Below are 11,822 nucleotides of genomic sequence, written 5' to 3'. Positions count from 1 at the left end.
TAGTGAGTAAACTGAAGGGGCATGAAAGACAAATCTTCCTGAGCCTGGAGCAGGCAGCCATTTGGAGGCATTAATAAAGGTGCACCTGGAATCTAAGTGGCCATTCTATAATAATGGGGTAACCCAGAAGGTCAATTACGGACATGGGCACAATACGGGAATGAAAAAAGTGGTCCGTGACCGTGTATTATAGTGCACTAAATTCAATCCTAAACAGTAGGTGCCGCGTAGAGTTTATACAGCACTGTTAACTGATAATTAAACACAACAAATTAAATAAATTATGCATGTACTAGTTTCCTTTTATGCATGTCTATGTCAAAAAACCACACATGAAAGAGCGCCACAATGTAAAGTGAATTTTCAAAACAACATATTTATTTTGGAATAGTCAAGAATTGCGTATTCAATAGTCATAGGTTGCGCGCGAAAAAAGGGAAGGATAGTAGGATAGTGGTGGTGAGTAGTGGAAAGTGCAAATCATGAAGATAAGGAAAAAAGACATTAGGATATTCAAAAAACACTGGTAACTGAGATCAGACTGTGAAAACCTGTCCAGGTTATCACTTTCATTTACATGTATTCTGTAAATTGTGGTGAGCATTCAATGCATTTTTACATGATAGAGCAAGAAGGGTATTGGTACAGGTTTTATTCAGAGGGGCAGCGTTGACGTTTCGACTCGGCTGATGCAAGGTGGGAACTTTGGGGCCTCAGCTGCGAGTCTTCATCCGGACAGAGGGTGGCAACCTAAACCTGGTGCCAAGCCTGGCTACTCAGGTATATGATCCATAAATGTTTCCAGGGTCCAATGTCGCCGAGGGTAACAGCGTTCTGGTCAATCAATTAGACATCCGTCACTGTACGTGTAATTCATCGGTGAGGAACATCTTCCTGGAGTGAAGTGCCTCTCGTCAATCCATCCTGCTCGGTAGCGATTTAGTCCCTTTTTTCGCGCGCAACCTATGACTATTGAATAAGCAATTCTTGACTATTCCACAATAAATATGTTGTTTTGAAAATTCACTTTACATTGTGGCGCTCTTTCATGTGTGGTTTCTTGACATAGACATGCATAAAAGGAAACTAGTATATGCATAATTTATTTCATTTGTTGTTGTGTTTAGTTATCAATTAACAGTGCTGTATAAACTCTACATGGCACCTACTGTTAAGGATTGAATTTAGGTCACTATAATACACGGACCACTTTTTTCATTTCTGGAATCTATGTGGGTCAGAACTCTGATTGAGACAGAGACTTGAACAGGTAGTCAAAGATTGTGTTATAGGGATATCTTTTTTTGGTAGAAGGCGAATGGCAAAAAAAGGAGTTCCACCAAAAAGAAGGCATCAACCACTTGTTGGTGGTATGAGTGGCTGGCGGTATGGGTGGTTGTTGGCTGGCAGTATGTGTGTAGTGATTTGGTGGAGGTGTGTTTGTAAGTTAGCTGAAGCTAGCGATGGTACGATTGGTGTTTCAGTCTTATGACATATGAATGTGATGAGCCCTTGAATGAAAGTGGTTTGTTGATGTGAGTTTTGTGGCGCCCATGGCTGGTAGCATGAATTACTTTTTATGGTGCACACGAAAAATATGCGAGCGGTCAGTGATGTGGTTGGTGCCTTGATGTGACTTTACTGCTCTCTACCAGAAAGTCATGGGTTCAATATTCCAAAACTGTTATTAGTATTCACTCTTTGAACCTATTACTCCTCGAAGTGCCAAAACCACTGTCCATGAGTATGTACTTGAGAAGTGGGTCGGACCAAGGTGGGAAATATAATGTCCTCCACCACTCTGGCAAATGGCGGGCTGTCCTTCACACCTTAAATTATGCTATGTATATATATTTTTTTATGATATACTTACTTTTGATATTAAGTTCCACAATGTTGTTACAGTCACAATAGTTTGAGATGAAAATAAAATCTCAACTGCACAGTGGAGGGAGCAGGACTTTAGGAAACAATGGTGCATAACCCTTACCCACCTAGCAAGTCCTATCCCAAAAACAGTTCTTGGTGCTCAACATTCATAAGAGACCTGGAAGCCATGATGAGGGAACAGTTCTTAGTGCTCAACATTCATGAGAGCCCTGAAATCCATGATGAGGGAAAAAATATGAATGACAGTGAACAGGCAGAAGCTCGAGATGATAAAAATGACTGCTGATGACTGTTGGATGGTTTATATTAGCGCTGGCTGGGTGGGGGATGATGCAGAGGGAGTACAGGGGGTGGAAGAGATTGAATGTTACAATATTTTTTTCCTTCCTCACAGACGTTAATGTCCATCTGAATGTTGTGCATTTAAGCAAAATGTATTGAAACTTTAAAATGATCAGGCTTCTACCAGTATTACTGGCCTAATGTGCTTTCAAAGAAACAATAGTACACTTATTCTCAAAAAATAACCTTGGGACAAATCCAGCAAGGTCTCGTATAAAGTCATCTTTAAGGGCCTATTAAGCTTGACCAATGTGAGATTATGTGGTTCCGGCCTGAGCTGGAGTCTGCGGAGCCAGGGGAACCAGGTTCGAGTCTCAGGGTCGGCGTCAACATCCTGTGATTCTGAGCAATTCAGTGCCTTGAGACCCTCACAGGTGATTTGTTGCGCTTTGCAAATCCTGGATTTATTTAATGTTACTGGTGACACAGTGTGTGATGGGAGATCTTGCTGTAATGACTCATAAGCATTTTCACTTTCCTAGTAGAGCTAGGCCCTTGCCGAGACCTTTTTTGTACCATCACGTTAAAGGTATGGTACCCTGCCTAGAAGTTGATGTATTATAGCAGAAAATTGTAGAAGGCATTTTGAGAAGCCCTCATTCTATTATTATAATGATGATGATATAACAGATCCCATTTAAATTAGGCACCCTATCAATGTCTCCATACCGTGATGTAGAAGCTCCATCCCACCCTGTAATAATTTCCAAAACTGCAAGCAAATCTGTTCATTTCCAAAGCAGACTTTCATGCTTTCTCTAGCTGAAGGGGGTCTATTCACAAGGGTATTTTGGAGGAAGTAATACTACTCCTGCAGTATTTTCCAACACACTCTTACATACATTTGTGAATTACCCCGCAAATATCTAAAATGGGAATAAAATGGGAATATTCTGATACAATAAATACAACTGCACAGACTGTGCCCTCCTTGCACTTTTACAAATAGGGAGTAGGCTGTGTTGGGGCAGATGCAGAAAGGTTTCTAAGAGTACATCAAAGTTTACTTCTAGTAAATAAAGGAATGCTTTTTTCAATCGGCTCCAGTGTTTGTTCACAGCATGCAAGTGTACTTAGTAGAAATATGGAAACTCTTGTTAGTTTTAACGGATATCACACGAAAATATGATTCTCTTTTGAAACAAGTTAATGTACTTTTGCGTTTGAATTAATGCAACCTGAATAAATAGATTAAACACACGGTGACTGAAAAATAAATAATCAAGGATACCAAATAGAAGGAAAAATAATTGATCAGGTATAGTATTGGGCCCCCAGCCCTGACACTTAGGTGGACGACGTTTTAGGTAGATAAGCACATGTGATTAGGAATAAAGCCAACAATCATAGTACTAGAGAGCTTATGCTGTAGGTTGTTAAGGGTGGAAGCAAAAGGCGAATGACAATTGAACTGACAAATATTTGAGGAGGGCTGACCCAGAGTTACTTTTTGTATATTGATTTGTGATTTTTTATTTATGATTTTTTATTCCAAGAACTGACAACACACCTAAAGGTATCCCTATGCGAGCCCAAATGGCTACCTGTGCTGCTCTGTATGTTCTCTTGAATTTAGCGTTTTTTTCTAAGCTCAAAATGAATCCTCACATCCATTTTAGGCACCTGGGTGCATTTTGTGCCAAGAACCTATGACTAAATGCTGGGAGTGGATTGGGGGAATATCCTACTCCAATTGCATATTTAGTGAGCGAAAGCAGCTGCTTGTGTTTGCTACTTCTTTTCTGTGGCCTTTACTGTTATTCTTAGGTCAAAATACATCCTTGTTTCCATTTTGGAAGTGAGGGGCATCTTTGCACTAAGAAAATAGCGATAAATGCAGAATTACTTTTCATGTGTAATTCTGCATAATCTTGCAGAATTTTAGGGTAATCCCGCAAGATTACACTACAGGAAATCAATCAAATTATGCCCATCCCTACAAACCTTGCTTTGGAACACAACACATTGTATCACATTTCTATAAATTATCAGGAGGGAAACCCACAATATAGTGCCACCCTTTCATATTACCGTCATGATTCATGTTGAAGTAAACGTCTAGTGGCTGCCGGCCTGATTTCCTGAAGGCTTGATGAGCCACTGTGTATTATATGAGTGATCCGGCAGTGGAGCAGGGTATTCGATGCTACTTGTTTCCCCCACAAGTAAGCTTAGCCGTGTCACCTTCAGGAAACCCGGCACATCCCCCGTTTTAGGTTGTACGTTATTAAAAGGGGAGAAAGGGTGGGACGCCGCGCCAGCAGCCATTAATCAGGCATAGAGTCTGGCTGGAGCCAAGAGAGAGGCCTGCGGGTAGATTCTACCTAATGCTAAGGAAATACAACAAGACAGAGACAAATGCTTTCCAGCCCAGCGGCACAGTAAACCATAACCCCTTCACGGTCCATAAGAGGCATGCTCGAATTGATTTTGTCCGTTTACATCCGTGGCCCAACCATCTATTTTCCTTGAGGAGTGACAGCTTTATGCGTTGCTACCGTGTTATCTTGGGCCCACGGCCTTATCGTACGTACTGTTTCAGAGTCATTTACTTCCGACGTGCCGTTGAGTTCCCTCGCTCCTCCCCAGCATCGCTGCTGCTTTTAAACAATTTGACTTTTATAGGGTGCAAAATTTTTCGAGCATGTCACGGACACTTTTCTGCCAGTTGTCAGCACATTCCAAGAAAAAGCCTTAGATAAACGCGCCCGTTCTTGGGAAATGCTTCTGTCAGGTGATGTCTCTGGCTCGTTCCTCCTCGTATTTCGGTTGCAAACATCATGGCATTCCTGCAAGGCTCTGGAATGCCGACTTAAAGACCGCGTTGTTGCACCTAGAGCGGGACAGTAACACAACAAAGGGAGAAGGCAGCATATATATAATACAGGCGGCTGGATGGTATAGAACATCTCATCAGAAGCGGGGGTCGCGTGGGGTCAAGCTCAATGTTCTTTCTTCTCTTTGTGAACACAAAAGGAAGTGGATTGGATCCTCTCTTATACCTGCCTCCTACTGAAACTCCTACTTCACAAATACCTACCTGCCCGCTTTACTGCTTTTGTAGATCGGAATTCTCCATTTTCCTTTTGCAATACCAGCTTAATATTGCATAAGCACGTATTTCTTTTGGAGGGGGTAGGGGCATCACTTTAACAGTATAAATATAGGCGAGTAGACTTATCTAACTAACATTTACTTTTTTGGGAGTAATTTACTTACTTGCAAAGGTCACGTAGGACAAGATACACTTTTCATAGATTTCTAGTTTGCCTAAGTATCCTACCATTGAGATCCCTTAAGATTGCTAACTCTAGTTCAGTTAACAAATGGGTTGAAAGCACGCTTCAAATTTACTTTAAAATTTGTTTTTTTCTGCACAGAGAACACCCCTGTAGAAATGAATGTCTTAGTATTCATGTACTGCAAAGTTGCTGCAAAGCAATGGAGATCTGTAGATTCTATGTCAGGGCGAGAGTCTCTGATTATTTTTCTTTTACTTTACTTTATTTTGACCGCAACCAAGTTAAAAGACTACACTTCCCATGAACACCCATCAACGCAGTCACATGCCCTATATAACAGCAAACAGCCATCTTATGTCTTCTTTCTTTGCTGCTGTGCAAACCAGTGATGTGTCTCATTCCTTACTTATTTTACTGCTTTCTATAATGTTTATTAATTAGAGCTTTGCTCATGCTAATGTGCATGGAACTATGCGCTTTAACTGCATGACACCATGTGATAATGATTTTTGATTGACGAGTGCGTGACCTTAATATTGCTTTGCGCAAACTGTATTCAATTGTTGTGGAACTATATACAGTGTTTGTCTGATCTTTGTGGTGCTTTGGAATTGCTCTAGCTTACCGGCTCAGCGGTGACGCCGCAGGACCCTAATTTGGTGGAGTGGGAGCATGGAGAAAGCACTTGCTGGCCTACTCGGCTGCGCAGTCCTTAATTCTATTTTCATGGGCATGCGCATGTGCGCTTTTTCTTCCCAGATTTCCTGGCTCATTAACACAGCTTGATTGAACATCTGTACCTCTGGCCCTGTGATTCTCCCCCTGAGACAACCTGATAATGATATTATCCATGATAGCAATTAACTAATGAAGTCTTACACCTAGAGTGCAGCAGGCTGCTCCTTCCACATTCTATACATATTTTCTCTCGGGTGCCTGCCTGGCGTTTTATTCTTGTGACACTCCCTCCTTGAAGCAACTTTTCAGTAGTTGGTCATTCTCCCCTGAGGTGTAACTGGTGACTGCTCTGCAGCATTATGGCCCTGGCTGAGGCATTTGGTGTGGAGAGGGACCAATATTATGAGGTCCCTGGGAATTCATTGGAGCAGGACTTGGTCGAAAAGCTGGATTCAAGAGTCTAACAATCAATGAACAAGGCCTTAGTTAGGGCTCTATGCCCCATTACACAACACTTGTGAAGTTAAGCCCACCAGCAAGGATGGATCCCAACTCCTCCCTCTCTGACTGGGGATGATGGCTCTCCGCCTCCCGTACAAGGCAAAACCAAAGTCAAATCAGTAAGGGGACTCCATTTGGCGGCCTCCGAAAAGCTGGTGGACTCTCTTTCTCTTATGTTTATAGCACACCCCCTGTCACTGCTTTCTCTCCTTCTTAAAAATATGAGGATTCAGACTCTTTGGGTTCCAGTAGCCCTGACCATGAAGACGAGACAGGTTCCAGCAACCGACAGCCTAAAACTCACCACAGTGAGTCCCAGAAACACCCCAAGGTGCTTGGTTTTGAGCCTGGTGACATCATCCACCTTTGCTCCACCAACTGGCTCCCTCTGCAAGAGTTAGGTGATTATGTGCAGTCTCACATACAGCAAAGATTTGATAAGGAGGTCAAGGCCAAACTCTGCTCTGAATGCCCCAGGCCGGATCTTCCCGGCAAAGTGACTGAAACCCCGGAGATGAATCCAACTATGGTCACATTCCTTAAAAAGTATTCCAAGGATCTAAAGATAGGACTAGACAGGGACTTGCACAATTCTCAGGACAAATTATTGGATGCCACTGGCCCGCTCACTAAAATCCTAAAACTGGCTTTCCAGCCCAAAGATTCAGTGACCGCCCATCGATCCTGATGTCTTAATAGGATGGGCTCAAAGAGCTATGTGATATCCAGGGAACGAAAACTGTGAAAGCTCTACAGAGCACAGGCTATCGATTCCCATGAGAACTAACCCCAAATTGAAGAAGTTGGCATCTTCTGATGTGGGTCCAGTATCCTATTTGGGGCACCTTTTCTTAAGGAATTGGCAAAGTTCGTAGCGACGTATAGTACACTTGACAAAACCCAGGGGTCTCTCAAGAAAGTTTTCGGGCAATCCCTTTTTGGCAGGTCCGGAGGTTTCAGAGGCCGTGTATCCAGCTGAGTTTATTACCAAGGCCCACAGCATGATTACTTCCCATGAGGTAAGGGTGGTGGGCAAGAAACCACCTACAACTCCACTTCTTACCCTTCACATGCCCGTACCTGAAGGAACCACTTCAGAAGAGGGTGGAACAGAGGGTCACGAGGATCCTCCCAAGAATCCAGAGCTACAGGAGAAACTTATTCCTCTCTCTGAAGTTTCTTTGGGGGGCAGAACCAGTCTTTTTCTACACATTTGGCAAAGGTTGGCCCAAGGCTCCTGGGTCCTTGAGTCCGTACAAGGGTACAGGTTGGAGTTCTACAACACCCCTTCCCTGAGCTGCCCGCCCAAAGAAATGTATTTTTCCCAAGAGGGGAGATTTCATCACATCAGAAATATAAAGTCTCCTAGAGAAAGGGGCTATAGGTTAAACAAATCCTCACTTGCGGTCTTCTCAGCTCCATCTTCATTCTGAGGAAGAAAGGGGGTCGGGTCACTACTATTTCCAAACCTGAAAGATTTCAATGCCTGTATTATGTACCTGTATTTCAAGAAGGAGGTATGTATCTTCTACGGGACATCCTTCAGGAAGGGAACTGTGTGGTGCATTTGGATTTAAAGGACGCATATTTAACCACTCCAGTTTATACCTCTCCAATCTCCATGTCATTTTCTGCAGTTTCTGTGGCTATATGCAATGTTATGAGTTCAAAGCCCTCCCCTTGGGCCTCTCCTCTGCACCTCATGGCGCAGTCTTCAGACTGTCCTAACACCTTAAATGACCATCTGTCTCCTTGAAGACCTAGGTTTCATTATTAATACCACAAAATCTGTTGTTATCCTAGCTTAATGCTTATAGTTCTTGGGGTTTCAAAGCTAGTCCTTCCCCCTTAGAAGGTCCGGAATATGAAGAAGGAATTGAGGTCTGCTTTGTCAGCCAGACAACTTCATTGAGATCAATAGCCCATCTTGTAGCGCTTGTAGCCTCTTCTATTCAGGCCATCTTCCCAGTGCCTCTCCACTACTGTGCCCTTCAATGGCTGAAGATCCAACACCTCCAGAAGTACTTCAAATATTCGTACCAGGTCAACTTGTTAAAGGAGGCCATGATGGAGATGTCTTGTTGGTTAGATCACATGCAAGCGTGGAATGGCGGGGTAATCTTTGGCTCTGTTCCGGAGATGATTATCAAATCGGACACCAGCCGGTGGGGCTGAGGTGTGATATGTGGTTCAATCCCCACAGGAGACCGCTAGTCAGAGTCGAAACTCTCTCTACATATCAGTTGTCTGAAAGTCCTAGCAGGTTCTTTTGCAATAAGGAGTCTCTCGCCGGGGAAGACAGACTGTTATATTCTTCTGCAGATGAAGAACATATCTGCAGTTCAATATGTCATCAAAATGGGTGGAACCAGACACACCTCTATGCGGAGATAGCCAAAAACTATTGGCACTTTTTCCTCCAGCATCGGATTTCGGTGGTGGTAGAGTATCTTCCGGGACAATGCAATCTCATCGCGAATTGGAATTAGTACAACCTCCATGGTTACAGAAGTGACTGGAGACTTCACCCGAAGATCTTCAATGCAGTTTATCACCTGTGGGTGTCTTGCACGGTGAATCTGTTCCCCTCTTGCCTCAACCAACAGATTTCAATATTTTTCAGTAGGCGTTTGGACCCGGATGCGATGGATGCTTTTCTTCAGGACTGGTCCCCGTTCCCGAGCTATGCATTCCCTCTGTTTATGATGATTCCCAGGTTACTCTCCCAGGTGAGGTGTCAGAAGGCGCAGATAGTTCTGGGGACTCCATTTTGGAAAGTGCAAGCCTTGTTACCGGTACTCCTCGAGCTAACTTGTGCTTGTCCAGTGCTGATTCCGTTTTAATGGAACCTGTTGCTGGACCTAGTGGGACAGCCTCGTCCTCTGATCCTCTTGGGACACTTCTTCCTATTAGCATGAAGGGTTTCTGGGAGAGATGGAATTTGATAGGTATTTTGAAGAATGCTGGGGCCTTTGTCAGACAGGTGTGGCACACTAGTGCACATAAACGATATGCCTCAGTCTGGAGGATTTGTGCCGTGAACAGAGAGCAGATCACATTGGACCTGATTGCTATCTAGTTATAAACATCTTGGCTACTTTAGCATCTGCAGGTATGGCTTACAGGTCAGTTAATTACTTAATATCTGCCATACCTGCCTGGAGACGATGTCTGCTCCCTTTGTTCAGAGGGTTTACTGCTGCTTGCGGACACTGTTGCTGTCGGTCCTCCCCGCCGCCGCAAATCATTCCATCAGCGGCCGCGGAGCGGGAGGACCACAGCCCCCACAATTCCTGGCGTGACCACCACGTGCTCTTTGGCGCCTGGAGGCGCATTTAACACGGCGCTTCCTCGGCAGAGAGGGGGAAATATCTGCCATACCTGCCTGGAGACGATCTCTGCTCCCTTTGTTCAGAGGGTTTACTGCTGCTTGCGGACACTGTTGATGTCGGTCCTCCCCGCCGCCGCAAATCATTCCATCAGCGGCCGCGGAGCGGGAGGACCACAGCCCCTACAATTCCTGCCGTGACCACCACGCCCACCGACACGCGCTTTTTGGCGCCCGGAGGCGCTTTTAACACCGGCGCTTCCTCGGCAGAGCGGGGAAAATATCTGCCATACCTGCCTGGAGACGATCTCTGCTTCCTTTGTTCAGAGGGTTTACTGCTGCTTGCGGACACTGTAGCTGTCGGTCCTCCCCGCCGCTGCAAATCATTCCATCAGCGGCCGCGGAGCGGGAGGACCACAGCCCCCACAATTCCTGGCGTGACCACCACGCCCACCGACACGCGCTCTTTGGCGCCCGGAGGCGCATTTAACACCGGCGCTTCCGCCGCGTCGTGGGACGCGCGCGGGCGTCTGCCGGGCGGGCCGTCTACGGCTGTCCAGGGCCAGATAAGGCTGGGCTGGGCCAGCTCTCTGTTCACTACGCTCCCGGGTAAGCTTTTCTTAATTCTGCTCATCACGCCTAAGATACCCTATTGATACACTCTGTGGTGATGGAGGGTCGGCGCTGCCTAACACCTGCTCCTATAGGGGGCAGATCTACTGGGACTCTAGATGACTTCTTCACCAGAGCAGCTGGAGTTGTGGGTAGAGAAATTGCTTTGACAGAAAAGCGTTTGTCTATTGAACTTTTGAGTGCCAAACGCTCCTCTATAGGTGGTCTGATAAACGCCGTCTCACCAGCCAACATTGCACCTACTACCCTACTCACGTGTAGCCCCATTGACCTGGATAAACTTGATTTACAATTTGACTACCTCTCTGGGGGTGAAGCTGCCCCTCCCCTGAATGTTTCTTCTAGTAGTAATGCTTTGTCAGAGGGGTTCTATTCTATTGAACCAAGGAAAAGCCTCCAGCCACCAGTTACTCCACTGGTTTTGGAAAATGTACCAACATGTTCAAAGCTAAATGGGAAAAGGAAGATGAGAAGGGGACGACATGCGGGCAGAAAACCTAAGGTTTCAAGAATTTCAAGCCGTCCGAGTATAATTTCCTTAATGAAACCTAATAATACATCTAAAAAACCAAAAAAATCAACCAAAATCCCCCTTGTCCCCAGTGCTTATACTAAACAGAAGGTAAATGTGACTACAGAATGCAAGGAGGAGGAAGAACCAGTGTTATCTTTTAACAACTTGACTCACTTGTTGCGCTCATTTGCACTACCCTTGATCGAGAGGCTCAAAACTATTAATAGAAAGATTGATGCCCTCAGTGAATTAGCTAACGACAATACACGCAGACTTGACACACTAACACTACTTAAGTCTGTACCTGACAAGGGGAACATGTCTAGTACTAACTTAGACCCTAAAGCATCTTCACTAATTTCCATAACTAAGACACACACAGGTCACATAAGAAACTCTGTCCAAAGTCTGCCCCCACCAGCAAGTAAATTTCAAGAACATAATTCACATTCCATACAATCATCAGATTCAGGCAAGAATAAGGACAGGGGGAAGGAAACAACCGAACCAAATATAAGAATCACGGCATCCTTGCCAGTAATTAATCTTCCGCCAGATTCGGCACCTCTGGTTCTGGTACTAGTAAACGTTCCTGTCTTGAATGAGGGCACGAGGGAGAACTTTGACCAACTAAAAAATAAGGCAGTTCACTGGATCACTAACAACACTTCAGAGGGAAATATTATCTGGCAGG

The sequence above is a fragment of the Lissotriton helveticus genome, chromosome 2_1 (assembly GCF_964261635.1).
Source record: "Lissotriton helveticus chromosome 2_1, aLisHel1.1, whole genome shotgun sequence".
NCBI lineage: Eukaryota > Metazoa > Chordata > Amphibia > Caudata > Salamandridae > Lissotriton > Lissotriton helveticus.
The sequence above is the reverse complement of the archived record's forward strand: the minus strand, read 5'-3'. Positions refer to the sequence as shown.